Source organism: Ostrinia nubilalis, chromosome W (genome assembly GCF_963855985.1).
Source record: "Ostrinia nubilalis chromosome W, ilOstNubi1.1, whole genome shotgun sequence".
NCBI lineage: Eukaryota > Metazoa > Arthropoda > Insecta > Lepidoptera > Crambidae > Ostrinia > Ostrinia nubilalis.
In genome coordinates this window covers 11,131,573-11,156,287 of record NC_087118.1, presented here as the reverse complement: position 1 = coordinate 11,156,287, position 24,715 = coordinate 11,131,573, and the positions used below count along the sequence as shown (strand labels likewise).

Below are 24,715 nucleotides of genomic sequence, written 5' to 3'. Positions count from 1 at the left end.
TTTTTTTATTTTTACGCAGTTTCTCGGAAAGTGTAAATATAATTCACCTCATCAATCAATTGACAATTCTTTTGTGTAAATATATTTTAAAATCAATTAAAATCAAGCTGACACGCCTATACACGTGCATTATTTATTTATTTTTGCTTTTTTATACTCATTTCGCATGAATTCAAAATTTGGTGGTTTTTGTTTGGGCATGTTGGTTTTGTGTATATGAGTTATGCGTGTGTGGTGGTGTGAGTGGAGATAGTGAAGTATCGGGGGAATGGGCTATGTTAAATATCATCTCTACACTGTAGGGGTGGATCGGTATAGCGTCGTCACTTGGAGTATAAATCCATTTACATTGGTGTTTGATTTTAGAATAGGAGCTTTCTCGGTCAACCAAATTGAAGAAGAGATGTTATGATATCGCTGAAGGGCGAACTGAAGGATAGACGTGGACGACTGTTGGGGGGACACGCCAGCCTGTGGGCTGATGTTGCTGATGCTGTGGGAAACACCGGCGGACGTCTTGGGGAAGGTAACGACATCGAAGCGAAGAGTGTGGAGTTCGACAGCCGCATAGCTGCGGGCGTGAAGTTGAGGGGGAAGAGACCGGAGAGAAGATGCAGGGGTGACGAATCAAGGTAAGGTTAATAACCGCTTGATAATGTCCCACTTGTGCCAATTGAATGCCTCAGCGTCGACGGAATGTCAGGAAGTCTAGGTACAAGTACGAGTATGCCAATATAACAAACATATGCATGGTTCCGGAGGCAATGAGCAATGGGTGTGTTGATTTTTTGTTAGTTATATGCCGTTTTAAGCGTAACTGAACGGAATTGTTCTTACCAGCATATAATAGATATCGTATAATTGTCATTTTGTAAAAGTAAGCTTCAACCAAACCAACGCGTGCAAATCACCATCGCCGACGCGATCATAGGCGAATGACAGGTCGCACGACCAGTCATTGGCCTATGATCGCGCCGGCGATGGCAATCTGCACGCGTTGGTTTGGTTGAAGCTGAAATAATGTACAGGGGTAGCCTTTTTTTCGCATTACTTGAATAAGCAATGCACGCTGCGTCGTAGGTTACACTGAATAACATAGGTACTTTTATAGATATATAAAGTGCTTTAAACGGTTATGTAGAGAGTAGGTTTTCGAGGGAGCACATATAATATTTGAACCCATGCAATGACCGTGACGTAATGAAAATGTCCGTTTGTTTCTTGCTATCTAAACCGCGGTTTTCCGATTTTTTTTATATTGTATGTAAAAAAATGCAGTTGGCTTTAGGGATGGCCAAGGGGCCACTCCCGCCGCAACTTGACCTATTTTTAATACTATGTTGCATAAATTAATATCATAAATTAGTAATAAAACATTATGACAATAAAGTGATCCCCTCCATTGTCAAGATTATCTTCAGTCTGAATTGTTATTTTTATTAAATTAAAAAGAAAGATCTTGAATTTGTCATTCTCACTAAAATGTCTCTAAAATATGATCGAGTGAAGCGATGGCTGGCTCATCCGTCATGTCTGTGAACAGGCGCTGCCTTCGGGGACTGGTCAAACCAAGTTGTCCAGATTTTTACGCTTTTAATTTTGGATGGGGTGATGTTATAGCATTACTTTGCCACAGTTCCCATAGGTAGTCAAAAATATTTTTGGTTACTTTAGTGTCAAAACAGTCACATTATTGGTAATAACACATTACACGATTGGAAGGGATCCTCTTCAATCTTGTGTTTAAGTTTTTTCAGTCTGAATTATTACTATCATTAGAATATGAAAAAAGATGTCTTGGATTTGTCATTCTCACTAAAATGTCTCTGGGGTGGTGGCGTGGTGAGGCGGGTCGTTATATTCTCTAAAATATGATCGAGTGAAGCGATGGCTGGCTCATCCGTCATGTCTGTGAACAGGCGCTGCCTTCGGGGACTGGTCAAACCAAGTTGTCCAGATTTTTACGCTTTTAATTTTGAATGGGGTGATGTTATAGTATTACTTTGCCACAGTTCCCATAGCATAGATAGTCAAAAATATTTTTGGTTACTTTAGTGTCAAAACAGTCACATTATTGGTAATAACACATTACACGATTGAAAGGGATCCTCTTCAATCTTATTGTGTTTAAATTTTTTCAGTCTGAATTATTACTATCATTAGAATATGAAAAAAGATATCTTGGATTTGTCATTCTCACTAAAATGTCTCTGGGGTGGTGGCGTGGTGAGGCGGGTCGTTACATTCTCTAAAATATGATCGAGTGAAGCGATGGCTGGCTCATCCGTCATGTCTGTGAACAGGCGCTGCCTTCGGGGACTGGTCAAACCAAGTTGTCCAGATTTTTACGCTTTTAATTTTGGATGGGGTGATGTTATAGCATTACTTTGCCACAGTTCCCATAGGTAGTCAAAAATATTTTTGGTTACTTTAGTGTCAAAACAGTCACATTATTGGTAATAACACATTACACGATTGGAAGGGATCCTCTTCAATCTTGTGTTTAAGTTTTTTCAGTCTGAATTATTACTATCATTAGAATATGAAAAAAGATGTCTTGGATTTGTCATTCTCACTAAAATGTCTCTGGGGTGGTGGCGTGGTGAGGCGGGTCGTTACATTCTCTAAAATATGATCGAGTGAAGCGATGGCTGGCTCATCCGTCATGTCTGTGAACAGGCGCTGCCTTCGGGGACTGGTCAAACCAAGTTGTCCAGATTTTTACGCTTTTAATTTTGAATAGGGTGATGTTATAGTATTACTTTGCCACAGTTCCCATAGCATAGATAGTCAAAAATATTTTTGGTTACTTTAGTGTCAAAACAGTCACATTATTGGTAATAACACATTACACGATGGAAAGGGATCCTCTTCAATCTTATTGTGTTTAAATTTTTTCAGTCTGAATTATTACTATCATTAGAATATGAAAAAAGATATCTTGGATTTGTCATTCTCACTAAAATGTCTCTGGGGTGGTGGCGTGGTGAGGCGGGTCGTTACATTCTCTAAAATATGATCGAGTGAAGCGATGGCTGGCTCATCCGTCATGTCTGTGAACAGGCGCTGCCTTCGGGGACTGGTCAAACCAAGTTGTCCAGATTTTTACGCTTTTAATTTTGGATGGGGTGATGTTATAGTATTACTTTGCCACAGTTCCCATAGCATAGATAGTCAAAAATATTTTTGGTTACTTTAGTGTCAAAACAGTCACATTATTGGTAATAACACATTACACGATTGAAAGGGATCCTCTTCAATCTTATTGTGTTTGAGTTTTTTCAGTCTGAATTATTACTATCATTAGAATATGAAAAAAGATATCTTGGATTTGTCATTCTCACTAAAATGTCTCTGGGGTAGTGGCGTGGTGAGGCGGGTCGTTACATTCTCTAAAATATGATCGAGTGAAGCGATGGCTGGCTCATCCGTCATGTCTGTGAACAGGCGCTGCCTTCGGGGACTGGTCAAACCAAGTTGTCCAGATTTTTACGCTTTTAATTTTGAATGGGGTGATGTTATAGTATTACTTTGCCACAGTTCCCATAGCATAGATAGTCAAAAATATTTTTGGTTACTTTAGTGTCAAAACAGTCACATTATTGGTAATAACACATTACACGATTGAAAGGGATCCTCTTCAATCTTATTGTGTTTAAATTTTTTCAGTCTGAATTATTACTATCATTAGAATATGAAAAAAGATATCTTGGATTTGTCATTCTCACTAAAATGTCTCTGGGGTGGTGGCGTGGTGAGGCGGGTCGTTACATTCTCTAAAATATGATCGAGTGAAGCGATGGCTGGCTCATCCGTCATGTCTGTGAACAGGCGCTGCCTTCGGGGACTGGTCAAACCAAGTTGTCCAGATTTTTACGCTTTTAATTTTGAATGGGGTGATGTTATAGTATTACTTTGCCACAGTTCCCATAGCATAGATAGTCAAAAATATTTTTGGTTACTTTAGTGTCAAAACAGTCACATTATTGGTAATAAAACATTACACGATTGGAAGGGATCCTCTTCAATCTTATTGTGTTTAAGTTCAGTCTGAATTATTACTATCATTAGAATATGAAAAAAGATATCTTGGATTTGTCATTCTCACTAAAATGTCTCTGGGGTGGTGGCGTGGTGAGGCGGGTCGTTACATTCTCTAAAATATGATCGAGTGAAGCGATGGCTGGCTCATCCGTCATGTCTGTGAACAGGCGCTGCCTTCGGGGACTGGTCAAACCAAGTTGTCCAGATTTTTACGCTTTTAATTTTGGATGGGGTGATGTTATAGCATTACTTTGCCACAGTTCCCATAGATAGTCAAAAATATTTTTGGTTACTTTAGTGTCAAAACAGTCACATTATTGGTAATAACACATTACACGATTGAAAGGGATCCTCTTCAATCTTATTGTGTTTGAGTTTTTTCAGTCTGAATTATTACTATCATTAGAATATGAAAAAAGATATCTTGGATTTGTCATTCTCACTAAAATGTCTCTGGGGTAGTGGCGTGGTGAGGCGGGTCGTTACATTCTCTAAAATATGATCGAGTGAAGCGATGGCTGGCTCATCCGTCATGTCTGTGAACAGGCGCTGCCTTCGGGGACTGGTCAAACCAAGTTGTCCAGATTTTTACGCTTTTAATTTTGAATGGGGTGATGTTATAGTATTACTTTGCCACAGTTCCCATAGCATAGATAGTCAAAAATATTTTTGGTTACTTTAGTGTCAAAACAGTCACATTATTGGTAATAACACATTACACGATTGAAAGGGATCCTCTTCAATCTTATTGTGTTTAAATTTTTTCAGTCTGAATTATTACTATCATTAGAATATGAAAAAAGATATCTTGGATTTGTCATTCTCACTAAAATGTCTCTGGGGTGGTGGCGTGGTGAGGCGGGTCGTTACATTCTCTAAAATATGATCGAGTGAAGCGATGGCTGGCTCATCCGTCATGTCTGTGAACAGGCGCTGCCTTCGGGGACTGGTCAAACCAAGTTGTCCAGATTTTTACGCTTTTAATTTTGGATGGGGTGATGTTATAGCATTACTTTGCCACAGTTCCCATAGATAGTCAAAAATATTTTTGGTTACTTTAGTGTCAAAACAGTCACATTATTGGTAATAACACATTACACGATTGAAAGGGATCCTCTTCAATCTTATTGTGTTTAAGTTTTTTCAGTCTGAATTATTACTATCATTAGAGTATGAAAAAAGATATCTTGGATTTGTCATTCTCACTAAAATGTCTCTGGGGTGGTGGCGTGGTGAGGCGGGTCGTTACATTCTCTAAAATATGATCGAGTGAAGCGATGGCTGGCTCATCCGTCATGTCTGTGAACAGGCGCTGCCTTCGGGGACTGGTCAATCCAAGGTGTCCAGATTCCTATGCTTTTAATTTTTAATAGAGTGATGTTATAATATTACTTTGCCACAGTTCCCATAGATAGTCAAAAATATTTTTGGTTACTTTAGTGTCAAAAAAGTCACATTATTGGTAATAAAACATTACACGATTGGAAGGGATCCTCTTCAATCTTATTGTGTTTAAGTTCAGTCTGAATTATTACTATCATTAGAATATGAAAAAAGATATCTTGGATTTGTCATTCTCACTAAAATGTCTCTGGGGTGGTGGCGTGGTGGGGCGGGTCGTTACATTCTCTAAAATATGATCGAGTGAAGCGATGGCTGGCTCATCCGTCATGTCTGTGAACAGGCGCTGCCTTCGGGGACTGGTCAAACCAAGTTGTCCAGATTTTTACGCTTTTAATTTTGGATGGGGTGATGTTATAGCATTACTTTGCCATAGTTCCCATAGATAGTCAAAAATATTTTTGGTTACTTTAGTGTCAAAACAGTCACATTATTGGTAATTACACATTACACGATTGAAAGGGATCCTCTTCAATCTTATTGTGTTTGAGTTTTTTCAGTCTGAATTATTACTATCATTAGAATATGAAAAAAGATATCTTGGATTTGTCATTCTCACTAAAATGGCTCTGGGGTGGTGGCGTGGTGAGGCGGGTCGTTACATTCTCTAAAATATGATCGAGTGAAGCGATGGCTGGCTCATCCGTCATGTCTGTGAACAGGCGCTGCCTTCGGGGACTGGTCAAACCAAGTTGTCCAGATTTTTACGCTTTTAATTTTGGATGGGGTGATGTTATAGCATTACTTTGCCACAGTTCCCATAGATGGTCAAAAATATTTTTGGTTACTTTAGTGTCAAAACAGTCACATTATTGGTAATAACACATTACACGATTGGAAGGGATCCTCTTCAATCTTATTGTGTTTGAGTTTTTTCAGTCTGAATTATTACTATCATTAGAATATGAAAAAAGATATCTTGGATTTGTCATTCTCACTAAAATGGCTCTGGGGTGGTGGCGTGGTGAGGCGGGTCGTTACATTCTCTAAAATATGATCGAGTGAAGCGATGGCTGGCTCATCCGTCATGTCTGTGAACAGGCGCTGCCTTCGGGGACTGGTCAAACCAAGTTGTCCAGATTTTTACGCTTTTAATTTTGGATGGGGTGATGTTATAGCATTACTTTGCCATAGTTCCCATAGATAGTCAAAAATATTTTTGGTTACTTTAGTGTCAAAACAGTCACATTATTGGTAATTACACATTACACGATTGAAAGGGATCCTCTTCAATCTTATTGTGTTTAAGTTTTTTCAGTCTGAATTATTACTATCATTAGAATATGAAAAAAGATATCTTGGATTTGTCATTCTCACTAAAATGGCTCTGGGGTGGTGGCGTGGTGAGGCGGGTCGTTACATTCTCTAAAATATGATCGAGTGAAGCGATGGCTGGCTCATCCGTCATGTCTGTGAACAGGCGCTGCCTTCGGGGACTGGTCAAACCAAGTTGTCCAGATTTTTACGCTTTTAATTTTGAATGGGGTGATGTTATAGTATTACTTTGCCACAGTTCCCATAGCATAGATAGTCAAAAATATTTTTGGTTACTTTAGTGTCAAAACAGTCACATTATTGGTAATAACACATTACACGATTGAAAGGGATCCTCTTCAATCTTATTGTGTTTAAATTTTTTCAGTCTGAATTATTACTATCATTAGAATATGAAAAAAGATATCTTGGATTTGTCATTCTCACTAAAATGTCTCTGGGGTGGTGGCGTGGTGAGGCGGGTCGTTACATTCTCTAAAATATGATCGAGTGAAGCGATGGCTGGCTCATCCGTCATGTCTGTGAACAGGCGCTGCCTTCGGGGACTGGTCAAACCAAGTTGTCCAGATTTTTACGCTTTTAATTTTGAATGGGGTGATGTTATAGTATTACTTTGCCACAGTTCCCATAGCATAGATAGTCAAAAATATTTTTGGTTACTTTAGTGTCAAAACAGTCACATTATTGGTAATAACACATTACACGATTGAAAGGGATCCTCTTCAATCTTATTGTGTTTAAATTTTTTCAGTCTGAATTATTACTATCATTAGAATATGAAAAAAGATATCTTGGATTTGTCATTCTCACTAAAATGTCTCTGGGGTGGTGGCGTGGTGAGGCGGGTCGTTACATTCTCTAAAATATGATCGAGTGAAGCGATGGCTGGCTCATCCGTCATGTCTGTGAACAGGCGCTGCCTTCGGGGACTGGTCAAACCAAGTTGTCCAGATTTTTACGCTTTTAATTTTGGATGGGGTGATGTTATAGCATTACTTTGCCACAGTTCCCATAGATAGTCAAAAATATTTTTGGTTACTTTAGTGTCAAAACAGTCACATTATTGGTAATAACACATTACACGATTGAAAGGGATCCTCTTCAATCTTATTGTGTTTGAGTTTTTTCAGTCTGAATTATTACTATCATTAGAATATGAAAAAAGATATCTTGGATTTGTCATTCTCACTAAAATGTCTCTGGGGTAGTGGCGTGGTGAGGCGGGTCGTTACATTCTCTAAAATATGATCGAGTGAAGCGATGGCTGGCTCATCCGTCATGTCTGTGAACAGGCGCTGCCTTCGGGGACTGGTCAAACCAAGTTGTCCAGATTTTTACGCTTTTAATTTTGAATGGGGTGATGTTATAGTATTACTTTGCCACAGTTCCCATAGCATAGATAGTCAAAAATATTTTTGGTTACTTTAGTGTCAAAACAGTCACATTATTGGTAATAACACATTACACGATTGAAAGGGATCCTCTTCAATCTTATTGTGTTTAAATTTTTTCAGTCTGAATTATTACTATCATTAGAATATGAAAAAAGATATCTTGGATTTGTCATTCTCACTAAAATGTCTCTGGGGTGGTGGCGTGGTGAGGCGGGTCGTTACATTCTCTAAAATATGATCGAGTGAAGCGATGGCTGGCTCATCCGTCATGTCTGTGAACAGGCGCTGCCTTCGGGGACTGGTCAAACCAAGTTGTCCAGATTTTTACGCTTTTAATTTTGGATGGGGTGATGTTATAGCATTACTTTGCCACAGTTCCCATAGATAGTCAAAAATATTTTTGGTTACTTTAGTGTCAAAACAGTCACATTATTGGTAATAACACATTACACGATTGAAAGGGATCCTCTTCAATCTTATTGTGTTTAAGTTTTTTCAGTCTGAATTATTACTATCATTAGAGTATGAAAAAAGATATCTTGGATTTGTCATTCTCACTAAAATGTCTCTGGGGTGGTGGCGTGGTGAGGCGGGTCGTTACATTCTCTAAAATATGATCGAGTGAAGCGATGGCTGGCTCATCCGTCATGTCTGTGAACAGGCGCTGCCTTCGGGGACTGGTCAATCCAAGGTGTCCAGATTCCTATGCTTTTAATTTTTAATAGAGTGATGTTATAATATTACTTTGCCACAGTTCCCATAGATAGTCAAAAATATTTTTGGTTACTTTAGTGTCAAAAAAGTCACATTATTGGTAATAAAACATTACACGATTGGAAGGGATCCTCTTCAATCTTATTGTGTTTAAGTTCAGTCTGAATTATTACTATCATTAGAATATGAAAAAAGATATCTTGGATTTGTCATTCTCACTAAAATGTCTCTGGGGTGGTGGCGTGGTGAGGCGGGTCGTTACATTCTCTAAAATATGATCGAGTGAAGCGATGGCTGGCTCATCCGTCATGTCTGTGAACAGGCGCTGCCTTCGGGGACTGGTCAAACCAAGTTGTCCAGATTTTTACGCTTTTAATTTTGGATGGGGTGATGTTATAGCATTACTTTGCCATAGTTCCCATAGATAGTCAAAAATATTTTTGGTTACTTTAGTGTCAAAACAGTCACATTATTGGTAATTACACATTACACGATTGAAAGGGATCCTCTTCAATCTTATTGTGTTTGAGTTTTTTCAGTCTGAATTATTACTATCATTAGAATATGAAAAAAGATATCTTGGATTTGTCATTCTCACTAAAATGGCTCTGGGGTGGTGGCGTGGTGAGGCGGGTCGTTACATTCTCTAAAATATGATCGAGTGAAGCGATGGCTGGCTCATCCGTCATGTCTGTGAACAGGCGCTGCCTTCGGGGACTGGTCAAACCAAGTTGTCCAGATTTTTACGCTTTTAATTTTGGATGGGGTGATGTTATAGCATTACTTTGCCACAGTTCCCATAGATGGTCAAAAATATTTTTGGTTACTTTAGTGTCAAAACAGTCACATTATTGGTAATAACACATTACACGATTGGAAGGGATCCTCTTCAATCTTATTGTGTTTGAGTTTTTTCAGTCTGAATTATTACTATCATTAGAATATGAAAAAAGATATCTTGGATTTGTCATTCTCACTAAAATGGCTCTGGGGTGGTGGCGTGGTGAGGCGGGTCGTTACATTCTCTAAAATATGATCGAGTGAAGCGATGGCTGGCTCATCCGTCATGTCTGTGAACAGGCGCTGCCTTCGGGGACTGGTCAAACCAAGTTGTCCAGATTTTTACGCTTTTAATTTTGGATGGGGTGATGTTATAGCATTACTTTGCCATAGTTCCCATAGATAGTCAAAAATATTTTTGGTTACTTTAGTGTCAAAACAGTCACATTATTGGTAATAACACATTACACGATTGGAAGGGATCCTCTTCAATCTTATTGTGTTTGAGTTTTTTCAGTCTGAATTATTACTATCATTAGAATATGAAAAAAGATATCTTGGATTTGTCATTCTCACTAAAATGGCTCTGGGGTGGTGGCGTGGTGAGGCGGGTCGTTACATTCTCTAAAATATGATCGAGTGACGCGATGGCTGGCTCATCCGTCATGTCTGTGAACAGGCGCTGCCTTCGGGGACTGGTCAAACCAAGTTGTCCAGATTTTTACGCTTTTAATTTTGAATGGGGTGATGTTATAGTATTACTTTGCCACAGTTCCCATAGCATAGATAGTCAAAAATATTTTTGGTTACTTTAGTGTCAAAACAGTCACATTATTGGTAATAACACATTACACGATTGGAAGGGATCCTCTTCAATCTTATTGTGTTTAAATTTTTTCAGTCTGAATTATTACTATCATTAGAATATGAAAAAAGATATCTTGGATTTGTCATTCTCACTAAAATGGCTCTGGGGTGGTGGCGTGGTGAGGCGGGTCGTTACATTCTCTAAAATATGATCGAGTGAAGCGATGGCTGGCTCATCCGTCATGTCTGTGAACAGGCGCTGCCTTCGGGGACTGGTCAAACCAAGTTGTCCAGATTTTTACGCTTTTAATTTTGGATGGGGTGATGTTATAGCATTACTTTGCCACAGTTCCCATAGATGGTCAAAAATATTTTTGGTTACTTTAGTGTCAAAACAGTCACATTATTGGTAATTACACATTACACGATTGAAAGGGATCCTCTTCAATCTTATTGTGTTTAAGTTTTTTCAGTCTGAATTATTACTATCATTAGAATATGAAAAAAGATGTCTTGGATTTGTCATTCTCACTAAAATGTCTCTGGGGTGGTGGCGTGGTGAGGCGGGTCGTTACATTCTCTAAAATATGATCGAGTGAAGCGATGGCTGGCTCATCCGTCATGTCTGTGAACAGGCGCTGCCTTCGGGGACTGGTCAAACCAAGTTGTCCAGATTTTTACGCTTTTAATTTTGGATGGGGTGATGTTATAGCATTACTTTGCCACAGTTCCCATAGATGGTCAAAAATATTTTTGGTTACTTTAGTGTCAAAACGGTCACATTATTGGTAATAAAACATTACACGATTGGAAGGGATCCTCTTCAATCTTATTGTTTAAGTTTTTTCAGTCTGAATTATTACTATCATTAGAATATGAAAAAAGATATCTTGGATTTGTCATTCTCACTAAAATGGCTCTGGGGTGGTGGCGTGGTGAGGCGGGTCGTTACATTCTCTAAAATATGATCGAGTGAAGCGATGGCTGGCTCATCCGTCATGTCTGTGAACAGGCGCTGCCTTCGGGGACTGGTCAAACCAAGTTGTCCATATTTTTACGCTTTTAATTTTGAATGGGGTGATGTTATAGCATTACTTTGCCACAGTTCCCATAGATAGTCAAAAATATTTTTGGTTACTTTAGTGTCAAAACAGTCACATTATTGGTAATAACACATTACACGATTGAAAGGGATCCTCTTCAATCTTATTGTGTTTAAGTTTTTTCAGTCTGAATTATTACTATCATTAGAATATGAAAAAAGATATCTTGGATTTGTCATTCTCACTAAAATGTCTCTGGGGTGGTGGCATGGTTAACTAATATTAGTAATTTACCAGTATAATTTAAGTTAATGCAGTGTAATAAATAGGTTAAGGTGCGGCGAGGCTGGCGCTCGGGCCCCTATGCCACCTTTTTTTTCAACCGACTTCAAAAAAAGGAGGAGGTTCTCAATTCGACTCGTATGTTTTTTTTTCTATGTTTGTTTCGCGATAACTTCGCCAATTATGAACCGATTTGAACAAATCTTTTTTCGGCGTATAGGTAATACCTCAAGGGTGGTCCCATTTAAATTTAATAATAAAAAAATAACCCCCAAGGGTGGAAAATTGGGGATGAACTTTTTTATACGCAATATCTCCGCCGATTTTAAACCAATTTGAACGATAATTTTTTTGTTGAATAGGTATTATCAAAAGGGTGGTTTCATGCAAATTTAAAGAAAATATTTCACCTCCAAGGGTGGAAAATTGGGGATGAACTTTTTTATACGCAATATCTCCGCCGATTATGAACCAATTTGAACTATTATTTTTTTGTTGAATAGGTATTATTTGTGTTCACGCATTTGAAGTCGGTTTTTTTTTTTAAAGTTATATTGATATTATTACATTTAGAAATAAACATTTCATAAACTTATTTGTTACGATTTAATAGTAATCGCGTCGGTATCCTTCCGTTTGGCCAAATTACTTTTCGCCAAATTTCGCTTCGCAAACAACTTATCGCCAATGTTTCATTTCCCAAATAAACTTTTAGCAACTGTTACTTTTCAACCGACTTCAAAAAAGGAGGAGGTTCTCAATTCGACCCGTATGTTTTTTTTCTATGTTTGTTACGCGATAACTCCGCCAATTATGAACCGATTTGAACAAATCTTTTTTCGGCGTATAGGTAATACCTCAAGGGTGGTCCCATTTAAATTTAATAATAGAAAAAACAACCCCTAAGGGTGGAAAATTGGGGATGAACTTTTTTATACGCAATATCTCCGCCGATTATAAATCAATTTGAACGATTATTTTTTTGTTGAATAGGTATTATCAAAAGGGTGGTTTCATGCGAATTTGAAGAAAATATTTCACCCCCAAGGGTGGAAAATTGGGGATGAACTTTTTTATACGCAATATTTTTAATTTTTAGTTTTTTTTTGTGTTCACGCATTTGAAGTCGGTTTTATTTTTTTTAAAAGTTATTATCGCACCACCTTTGCTGAAGGTTCTTTTACAGACATCTGGAAGGTAGGTAGACTATTGGTCCTCCCGAAGGGAAACGGTAAGCCTCTCTCTGACCCGAAGGCCTATAGGCCTATTACTCTTTTGCCAATCCTGGGTAAGATCCTGGAGCGCGTCATCATCTCCTGCGCTCCCTGCTTGCACCGACATATATCTGACGCTCAGCACGGTTTCACCCGTGGCCGGTCTACGGTCACGGCGCTCAAGTTCATTAACTCGATCACCGAGAACAGTACTGCGTCATACGTGCAGCTGATCTTCCTGGACATCTCCAGTGCTTTTGACAACGCGTGGTGGCCGATGATTTTGTTGAAGGCCAAACAGACCGGAGCTCCACCTAATATCTTCAGGTCATTGGTTAGTTACTTTACAGACCGGCGTGTGGGCCTCTATGTAGGGGCTCAAACGTCGTGGAAGCGCAGTACCATGGGATGTCCTTAGGGATCAATGTTGGGCCCGACACTTTGGAACCTCCTGCTCAACGACCTCCTGATGCTGCCGTGTCCTGAGTGGGTACACGTAATAGCGTACGCAGACGATGTGGCAATCGCTTGGTGTGACCCTCGACGAGGCTAGGTCCTATGTGCCGCATGCGAAATTGATTGATTTACAAGCTGCCAATGGTTTTGGCAAGACGTCATGGGGCGTGAGATACCCCGCCCTAAGTGTGCTGTACGCAGGCATTTATGTGGCCACGATGACATACGCTGCGGCCGTATGGTACCGATGCTCGTCGATTTTTGTGATGACAAAGGTGGTTGGAGGGAATACTCAGCGACCGGCGCTCATTTTACTCACGAAGGCTTACAGGTCGTGCAGCACGGCAGCGATACCTGTAAGTCTCTCGTGCAGGACGACTTGCGGAGGAGGGAATCCAACTGGCCCCCAGGGAGCGCCGGGAATTGAAGCGCACCATTAGAGAGGATGCCGTGGCCTTTTGGCAGGAGCGGTGGGATGCGATAATTCATTTGGTCATATTATCATTTGGCAAAATTTTACTTGTTCAAGTTTTTTTATGGCAAATTTTTGTATAGCAAATGTTTTTTGCCAAATATCCAAATAATTTGATTGATCAAATTAACACTTCATATACTTACCCACAAATCAAAGCATAAGGCACATGATCATAGTTTTCTTAAACAATAATTTTAATAATAAAATTGTATGTTTGCAAAAAGTAGGTATTGCAGAAAATAGTGGGTTAGGTTAGGTTAGAACAGTGACCATTAACGCGCGAAGGCGAGCGCAGCGTGCCGCGGTAGCGGCCGCCGAGCGCCAGAATCACCTCTTGTTAATGAATATTTCGATAAAAAGAATGAAATAAGTTGTTTGCGATGTGATAATTTGGGAAACGTTTTTGGCCAAACATTAGTAATCCAATCACGTCATATTATTAGTTACTGCACGTTATGGCTGCAGAAGATTTAACAAGATTTTTGGCGAGAAAATCAATTTTCGCAGGACATATCCGGTTAAATATCCGTGTTGTAGTTAAAGCTAGAACTAACTCTGACATTAAACTGTTAATAATTAAAATCCTAAACACTTCTTAACGTATTTTGTTGCATGGAGTATTCAGTTTTTTTATGAATACTGGGTTTTAATCAATATTTAACGAATACATAATAGTCCAAAACCAAATGATATTAAGATTTTTTAACAATTTTACAAGAAATTGTTTTTTTTTTATAACTAAAAACATTTAAAACATAACGTTGCTTTTCTTGTTATACATTTAGGACATACTTTTTTAATTCGAATCGACACTATACGAATAGTTAAAAGGAATTCATATTTTTAATCACATTTAAGTCATAAATGTTGCTACACAACTAATAATATTTTTTATTAATTAGTACCTGTCTTTGTTAATAATATTAAAATTTGCAATAACTTAATATAAAACCAAAAACTTTTTTCTCTTAATGTGTACATCTATACTTATAATAAATCTGTAGAGAGGTCAATTCTGTACATGAAATATATTTTCAAAATAACTATCAGGGGGTGATTAGTGATCGATACTGATGCCAAAAATGCAATCAGTAAAATTTTTGTCTGTCTGTCTGTCTGTCTGTCTGTCTGTCTGTCTGTCTGTCTGTCTGTCTGTATGTTCCTTATAGAAACAAAAACCACTTGACGGATTTTAACGAAACTTGGTACAATTATTCTTCATACTCCTGGGCAGGTTATAGGATACTTAGGAATTCCCACGGGAACGGGAATTAGCGGGAAAATCCTTTTGTACGAAAAATCTAAACCGCTTAAGTTAGACGCTTGAAATTTGGCATGCAGGTACCTTAGTAAACTTAAAGCTTAGTTGCAACAGGATATTGCAAAATTCCCACGGGAACGGGAGTTAGCGGGAAAAAACATTTGTATGAAAAAATCTAAACCGCGTAAGATAGACTCTTGAAATTTGGCATGCAGGTACCTTAGTAAACTTAAAGCTTAGTTACAACAGGATATTGCAAAAATCTCACGGGAACGGGAGTTAGCGGGAAAAAACATTTGTATGAAAAAATCTGAACCGCGTAAGATAGATGAAGGGGGGGTAAAACGAGATCCACGCGCACGAAGTCGCGGGCGGCCGCTAGTATTAACTATAAATTAATAATGAATATTGACTACCACCTACCTATAATGTTTTTATTGTAATTCAGTTTGTTATGTTTGTTAGCTTATTCACATATTACAGAATAGTACTTTTTAATAATTTCATTTATTTAAACAATAAGAATTTTGTTTTGGGTGCACTGTTTTTAATGTCCTACGTAGGTACATATTTTATGTTCGTCCATTTTAACCTAACAATGAAATTGTGATAAAAATGGGTCTCATTTTGAGAACTGCTGTCTGTTCCCTCGCTAAATATTATCCTAATTACCTCATGTCTTTGAAGTTAAAATTAATAATTTATCAGTTTCAACTACTCTGTTCAATATTTTCCTCCTTCTTCTCTCGTTGATGAGATAGATGTGCGACGGATCTCGAGCACTGTAGGTCGTAGGTGTTAAAACATCCTATCGCTTGTCTTGCTGAAGACAAGTGAGCATTGGATATCGACTACACCGTTTGTTTTTATTTGGGTTTTCACTTCTTTTGTACCGAATGTTTACTATATTTTCAGTTTAGAATTTTCTTATGGTATTGTTATTTTATTACCATTATTCTTTCACTTTCTTAATATTAAAGTTACTCCTTTTATTTACAAGTTTGTTGTTGCTATCATGCATGAGGTAATTTTATTGTTGAGAGGGTTTTCATAATGGACGTGACATTTTCTTTCTTTGCCAGGAATTGCTACTTGATCAATTTCATAAAATTAACAATAACTAAAAGTTGTTAAAATTTGAGTATTCTTGAAATAAATAAGTAACGTTATGTTTTAAGTGTAACTTGCTATTTTTTAGAATGTTTATTCTTGTTAATTAATATTTAAGTACTATTTAAAATTACAAGTAAATAAATTTTGACTTTGTTTTTGTAACCGTTTATAACACTTTATATACCTTTAAAAGTACCTGTTTTTTAGTGAGACCTATGATGTATTTGCAATGTTTATTTAAGAAATGCGAAAAAAGGCGACAGTTACATTATTAATTTTACAAAATGACAATTATACGACGATCCTTATTATGCTGGTGAGAACAATTTCGTTCAGTTTCGCTTATGACGGCATTAACTAACTACATTTGAACACATCCATTGCTCATTGCTTTCTGAACCACGTGTTGTTTGTTATATTGACATACTCGTACTTGTACCTGGACACCCTGATATTCCGTCGACGCTGAGGTGTTTGATTGACACCCGGGACATTATCGACCGGTTATTTTCTCTGCCCTGATTCGTTAACCCTGCATCTTCCCTCCGCTCGACCTCTTCAACTTTATGCTCGTGCTGTGTTGGCTGTCGCCTTCACACTCTTCGCTTCGTTGGCGTCACCCTCTCTGAGGCGTCTGCCTGTGTCACCCACGTGGATCAGTGACGTCCCCTGCAGGCTGGGGGTGTCGTCCTAACAGTCTTCCCCTGTCAATCAGTTCGTTCAGTCAGCGGTATCATTCTCTCTTCCTTCGTTTGGTTGGCTGAGGAGGCTCCTGTTCCGAATCAGGCGCTAATGTCATGGTGATTCCAAAGTGATTACGTTATATTCCGATATACCACTCTTACAGTAATGGGGTGATATTTTTCATATTCCATTTCACTTTGCTTTCCCATCTTCTCTTACATTACTGCACACGTAAACACTCATCATATACAATATCGGCTTACCCGGGCAAATCTATCAAATTTTGGATTCATTTCAGTAGCTGCTTTGCAATTGCTTGCTGCTTTAAAATGCTTGCGCTGCTTTGGCTTAGAATTCATTCATATTCATATTATTTATTTGCTAACTAATTGTAGCTAGAAGATCGAATTCGCCCAGTAGGGCGATCTAACTACATGAAATGGTTTTTATTTAAAATAGAAAGACCCGTGTCTTTCTATGTGTCTAGGTATGTCTTGACGCGATATTTATGAATGAGTTACATTATGTACTCACTGCTTGACGTTTAGTTATAATGGGTGGGACGCGAATGATTAAAATCAGTTTTTAATGTTATACATTTCATGTAGGTAGATGGGGAGTAGAAGGGAGAGTGCATAACAAAACTAATCTTACTAACCATTGGCTTGCCTTTAATTAATTATAAGATCAAATTAATGTTATGGTACTATCCCATGTGCCAACCTCACCTGCTCGCGCCAACAGCCGGCTGTTGGCGGCAGCGGCGTGGCTCACCGCGAGAGTGAGACGCTCCGCTGCGGTGCTCCCTGCTGTCTTACTGACGAGGCTCTGGCTTTAACTAATATTTATGGCTGTCTTTTACTAACATTGTATGTCATGTTATAGAGCTTGCAGATGGACTAACCAGGCTGGCAGTGTGTGGCAGCTAACTTGTTTATAAATGTGGAAACATCTCATTCACACAAAACACAGATGAGCCGTGCAATGCTTTGATGTGTCTCTAATTATACATCGATGTAAACTCTAACAATGCATAGCCAAATATAAATCTAATTTTAATATGTTTTATATTACAGATGACAAACGATTTATTAGTAATATCACTGTTTATATCTTATCTGGATAAGATACTCAATTAGACATCAAGATGACTGTCACTCGTTCACTCAAAAGATACTAAGAGTAAGTATTAAAAATATTAATAAAATTATTATTTAATTTATAAAAAGACTAGCTTTTGCCCACGGCTTCACCGGCGTGAAATTTTGTTTGTCACAGATCGTCATAAATTATAGCCTAAGTGTTATTCTGGGTTATAAACAATAATACTGTAAAGTTTCGTCAAAATCCGTTCAGTAGTTTTTGCGTGAAAAAGTAACAGACATCCAAATTTTCGCATTTCTAATATGTATTAGTATTTTAATCTGTACTACATATTTTACATTAATTATTTCAGGTATAGAAGCCAAAAGAGAAACTTGAGTGATGCAAAAGTTAAAATTGCTACGATGGTGCTCACCACATCTACTCGCAAGTCAAGTTCCTCAAGATGAAGCATTAATAACGCAGCCCTGACAAAATAATGCAAATTTGAAGAATTCATAAACATAAAAAGAACTAACTACTAATTAAGGTAAACGCAACTTCAATCTTCAGATTTATATTTATATAAATTATACAATTATAATTGTCTTATTACATTTCATTATTAATAATATTAATATGCCATCTATTTCAGGTATAGACTAGAAGAAATAATAAAAATTAAAATGTAATATAATACTTAGCTACCTACGTTTCGCTACTTCATACTGAACTGAACCGGAGTCTGACAATGCACCACACGACCTTTTTCTGATTATGTAAGTAAAACAATTTTACAACTCAATCGCAATAATCAATAGTAAGTGTTAAGATACCATAAACATTAAGCTTGGGCATATCTTTGGAGTACTCAGCCAGTGTTCTTTTTTCTTTTCACCAACTGTCGTTAGGTCATATAACCTCTCTACTGGCAGGTGTTCACGCGCGCCTACTACCTTTGTTTAAAGGCATTTTTTTTATAAAAAATACTTTTAACAAAATTTAACCAACAGGTAAAACGCCATGAATAAAATAGAATTGATCACATCTCACAAGGAAGGAGGAGTGATATCGCCAAGAAGAAATTACTGTCTCAATGCGTAAAATATTACTCTACGAAGCAAGAAGGCTAAGAATAAAGAAAGAAAAGAAAGCAAAACATAAACGCAAGACGCAAATAGTAGTTCACGACACGACAAGTAAGTGTACCTAACATTATTACGCTAAACGACCAAGAAATATGAGATAAGTAATAGGCTAGATGACAAAATTTCAATTATTTGTCCGTCAGACAGATAATTAGTAAATATTAGACTCATAATTTTTATGTTCTTTTATAATTAAATAATAACAGAGCTACATCGAGTTGAAATGGTCACGCTTGAGTAGAATTTTTACTCAAAAATGATGACACGCGACATTTCAACTCAATTTAATACTATAATTATTCGATTATAGAAAAAAAAATATAAGTCTAATATTTTCTAATTATCTGTCTGACGGACTAAATATAATTTTGATTTCATTACCCAGTCATCATCCCTATTGTATATTATTGCAAATCCATTTCCGAGACATGTTCAATATTACTCTTATAAAATTAATTCTATGCATAATTTGAAATCTTATTTTAAACGCAAATGTCACACAATAAATGCCTGCCGCATTTTATTTAGATGTCACTTTAACTAATAATTAGGTATTATGTGATATTACTACCACGCATCCACTCACCTCTATGTTGTCATTTCTTAATTACCTATAGTCCTTTTTTGCGAATAAAATATAAGAGAATGAAATCATTAAAACGAAATAATTACAACTGTCTTTTTATTTCCAGGTTCATCAGTATCATGGAATTATCGACATTGGACTTGAAATCTCAGTTGCAGTTCCGGTATTGGATTGAGGACAGCAGTCAACTATCGATGAACACTGATTTGAAGATGCTTGACGTTCTACAGAGGAAGCAAGAAAATAATAATTAGAGATATTTACAGATTAAAACATAGTAGTTATGCACTTTTATTCAAATTAATATTGTTTACTGATCAGTAATAATACCATAACCCAAGACTTGTAGCAGCCTATGCTGAACCTCATCATGGCTCTTTTGATTTTTTTTCTTTATTTTTCATTTTCTAATATTAATTTAGTGAACATAAAATGCCAGCTACTCGGATATGTAGGTGACTTGGGACTGATTTTTTAATCGTTGAATACCTATCTGCTGAAGAATAAACATTTTGACATATCTCATACTATTCTTCTGTTAAAAGTTCTACGACGATTGAGATATCAGCCCATAAGTTTTTTTTTTAAACTGAGGTGGAATTGTGTAAAGCAATCGTTATCATTTGACAGTTACGTACGTAACATAACGTACGATAATTCTGTCAAACGCTTTAACTGATTTTATCGTACGTTATGAACTGTCAAATGATTACGATTGCTTTACACAATTCCATCTCTGATCCAGATTATTTTTTATATTTTCATTTGTATAGGAAAATGTAACATAATCATTTAGCCAATGTCAATTTGCATTCATATTATAAATATTGCACTTGAAATGATGATTATTATGATTACATAATATTTTGGAATTAAACATGTCTTAGCTAAGTAAAACTACTCGAATTTCACTATCATTGGAATTTAATATTTTTCGCTTATATTAAAATCGTAGCTTGATCCAGTCATTCTAGATAACTTAGATTTTTAAATCCGACTGTCAGCACTGAAGCTACATGTAGCACTTTTTTCACTTATAAGCTTTTGTCTTTTTATTTAATGTACTAAATGATAGATCAATTACGAAAGTAGATTGCTCCTTTACAGAGACATAGTAATATTACAGTCAAATGTATGCTTTCAAAAGTTGTAGATTAATTGTTTAATCGTTATAAATATACTATTTGAAGCAATTTTTTGTTTTTTATTCATTAATTAATTAATAAACACAATGTAGGTTGAGTTATAATCACACACAGGCTTAACTGTCTCGCACACAGATTTAAATATCTAACACACAGACTTAACTATCTCGCACACAGGCTTAATATCTTTGATATCTGTTTCCTAAACAGCTTTCATTTAGGTACAACATAAGATGATTAAATTTTAATAATATGACTAAACTAAACTGCACTCAAACTTTCATGTAACATAGCACTCCATTAACAACGGTAACTAGAGAATGCTTGGAAATAAAATCGATAGGTGGCGCATTGTTAAATAGTAATCAATGATGATAGCGCTACGATGCGCCTCCTGTCGGTATTATTTCTAAAGCATTCTGTAATTTCAGCACATTATCATGATAGACTACATTCATTCTTAACGACAATAAAAATAATAAACAAGTAGGTACACTAGCTATTACTTTTATTATTATGAATGCATAAGATTTTACAATAGAGTTGATTATTATAAAATAATTTGTAATTTGTTAGGAGAATCTCATAGGTACCTACTTCCGTAATATATAGCCAACAAATAACTAAGGTAGATAAGCTAATTGAATCAAGCATATAACCTAAAATAAAGGCGAGGCCGAAGGCCGAGCGATAGTTACAAGCCCGAGAGTCGCCATAGGTTAATTTTTAATGCGTCAAAAAAGGACTAGAGCCCAGTGACAGACAGAAAGGCGAGGCCGAAGGCCGAGCCATAGTTCAAATCCCGACAGTCGCCATAGATTTACTTGTGTTGCGTCAAAAAAGCAAAAGAGCCTTGCCACGAACGATAAACGCCCCCTGTAATTTTTGCGAGGCCGAAGGCCGAGCTCCGAATGCGAGGCCGCAGGCCGAGCGCCGCGTAGGGCGAAGCCCGGAGCGGCCAGCATCGCAGATCTAGCTTTTGTAGCCCGCGTAGCGGGCGACCAAAGCTAGTCTATCGCAGATCTAGCTTTTGTAGCCCGCGTAGCGGGCGACCAAAGCTAGTCTATCTATCTATCTATATTATATAAAGCTCGATTCCTACTCACTGACTGACTCACTGACTGATCAGGGGTATTTTTGGGGTATTTAGAGGGGAGAGGGGTAAAATTTTTGGTGTTTGTTTTAAACTAGATTTTTCGACTGCCAGCTTTACTAGATTTTTTGAACCAAAAAACAAAATGGCGGCACTTTTTGAAATACCAACTTTTTTGTCTCTGGTCCTGAATTTTTTCTTTTTTGGTGGTTTGTTTGGGTTGCCAAGGTGTGTTCAAAAATGTGAGAAAAAAATGGAAAAACAAAATGGCCGCGCCGCCATCTTGGATTGAAAACGCGTTTTCAGGGGTGTTTTTGGGGAGGTGTCATTCCGAGATGCGCCATTGTTTTTGAAATTTTCTTTTGAGTTTTTGTGACTTTTATAGTCTGCTTCAAGACCACATTTACAGATTATCAAAAAACAAGATGGCGGCTGAGCCGTCGGCCATTTTGTTGCGAGCATAAAAATTGTCAAAGTTTGACAGCAATTTTCCGGTAGATGGCGACATCGGAGTGGGGTACAATGTTCCGGGCGATTGTTGGTCTGTTATTCGAGTGTTGCCATGAATCGGAAAAAACTACCATTTTGGAAGAAAATTTTCCACCACGGCCCCGGATAGTAGAAAATGGAAATTTCCAGAAATTCCAAAAACTTGGTATGCAGTCTGGTGACATTTGGGGACCCGAATGACATTTCACCATTTTTATGAAAAAAGTCTGGCAACACTGAAAGTTATGGGGAAAACAAATTTTCACGACATGTCTGACTTTAAAGTTAGTGACGGATAGAAGGAGTCATGGCAGAAAAAAAATAAAAATGACGTTTGGTCGGATATACGACCCAGATTATGGGAAAAATCCGAAATGTCAAAAAATCAAGATGGCGGCGGCGTGGGCGGCCATTTTGTAAAAAGTTGAAAATTTCGAAATTTTGGAATTCATTTTTCGAGTACATGGCAACACTTTGGAAAGTCGAGTTGTATGAGGCGGTTGTGTGTCTTGATGAGAGGTTTCGCTTGGGTTAAGAAATTTCTCCAGTGTTGCCACACTTTGGGAGATTTGGTCCAAAAATGTCGAAAGTAGAAATAACGACTTCCGGTCGAAAATTTTGATGACGCCTCCTGCAAAAGGGTTGTACTAATGACATTTGACCATTTTCATCTCGATCACCTGGCAACACTGGGAGCTACGCGGAAAAGTATTTTTTTTGACATGGGTGTCTTTAAAGTTAAGGACGGACAGAAGGAGATATAGCAGGGAAAATCTTAAAATGGGGTTTGGTCGGTTATACGACCCAGACTATGGGAAAAATCCGAAATCATGGAAAATCAAGATGGCGGCTGAGCGGGCGGCCATTTTGTAAAAAGTTTCAGATTTTCGATTTTTCAAATGCATTTTTCGGGCAGTTGGCAACATTTGGGAAAGTCGGGTTGTATGGGGCGATTACGTAGTTTGTCAAGGAGTATCGTTTGGGAAAACAAAAATTTCCAGTGTTGCCATACTTTGAGAGTTTTGGTCCAAAAATGTAAAAAATGGAAATAACGACTTCCGGTCAAAAATTTGGATGACGCCTCCTGCAAATAGGTCAAACTAATGACATTTGACCATTTTCAACTCGATCACCTGGCAACACTGGGAGTTAGGGAAACTCAAAGTTTTGGGACAACGGAGGAATAAGGAATTGTAGAAACAAATGAATTCGGGATTGGGTGAAGTTAGAAAAAAAGTAAAAATGGGGTTCGGCGCGGAAAATGGTCCAGATTAAGGCAAAAATGCAAAATTTTGGAAATCCAAGATGGCCGCCAAGCGTTCACCCGTTTTCCTCAAGGAACTAAATTCTCCATACAAATTGTATGCAGGGGGGCTTAGCTAACGTAGAAAAAGGCGAGGCCGAAGGCCGAGCGATAGTTTAAAGCCTGTGAGTCGCCATAGATTTATTTTTAATGCGTCAAAAAAGGACTAGAGCCCAGTGACAGACAGAAAGGCGAGGCCGAAGGCCGAGCGATGGTTCAAATCCCCACAGTCGCCATAGATTTACTTGTGTTGCGTCAAAAAAGCACAAGAGCACAGTGACAGACAATAAACACCCCCTGTAATTTTTGCGAGGCCGAAGGCCGAGCTCCGAATGCGAGGCCGCAGGCCGAGCGCCGCGTAGGGCGAAGCCCGGAGCGGCCAGCATCGCAGATCTAGCTTTTGTAGCCCGCGTAGCGGGCGACCAAAGCTAGTCTATCTATATTATATAAAGCTCGATTCCTACTCACTGACTGACTCACTGATCAGGGGTATTTTTGGGGTATTTAGAGGGGAGGGGGGTAAAATTGTTGGTGTTTGTTTTTAACTAGATTTTTCGACTGCCAGCTTTATTACATTTTTTGAACCAAAAAACAAAATGGCGGCACTTTTTGAAACACAAACTTTTTTGTTTTCGGTCCTGAATTTTTTCTTTTTTGGTGGTTTGTTGGGGTTGCCAAGGTGTGTTCAAAAATGTGAGAAAAAAACGGAAAAACAAAATGGCCGCGCCGCCATCTTGGATTGAAAACGCGATTTCGGGGTGTTTTTAGGGAGGTGTCATTCCGAGATGCGCAATTGTTTTTGAAAATTTCTTTTGAGTTTTTGTGACATGTATAGTCTTCTTAAGAGCCCTATTCACAGATTATCGAAAAACAAGATGGCGGCTGAACCGTCGGCCATTTTGTTGCGATCAAAAAATTCCCAAGC

The 24,715-nt window shown here is 37.8% G+C and overlaps 1 long non-coding RNA gene across 2 annotated transcripts in view; it reads left to right on the top strand.

Moving 5' to 3' along the window:
• Positions 1-21,270, top strand: part of LOC135086260 (uncharacterized) — a 30,761-nt gene extending 9,491 nt beyond the window's left edge. Inside the window, exons 3-7 of one of the 2 annotated variants that reach the window (XR_010260352.1) lie at positions 18,020-18,125; positions 18,400-18,576; positions 18,682-18,805; positions 19,040-19,225; positions 19,867-21,270. This is a non-coding gene — a long non-coding RNA (uncharacterized LOC135086260). Of the gene's footprint in view, positions 1-16,495; positions 18,126-18,399; positions 18,577-18,681; positions 18,806-19,039; positions 19,226-19,866 lie in introns of those variants that run through there. The other variant, XR_010260351.1, reaches the window with a different exon arrangement.
• The last annotated feature ends 3,445 nt before the right edge of the window (positions 21,271-24,715 follow it).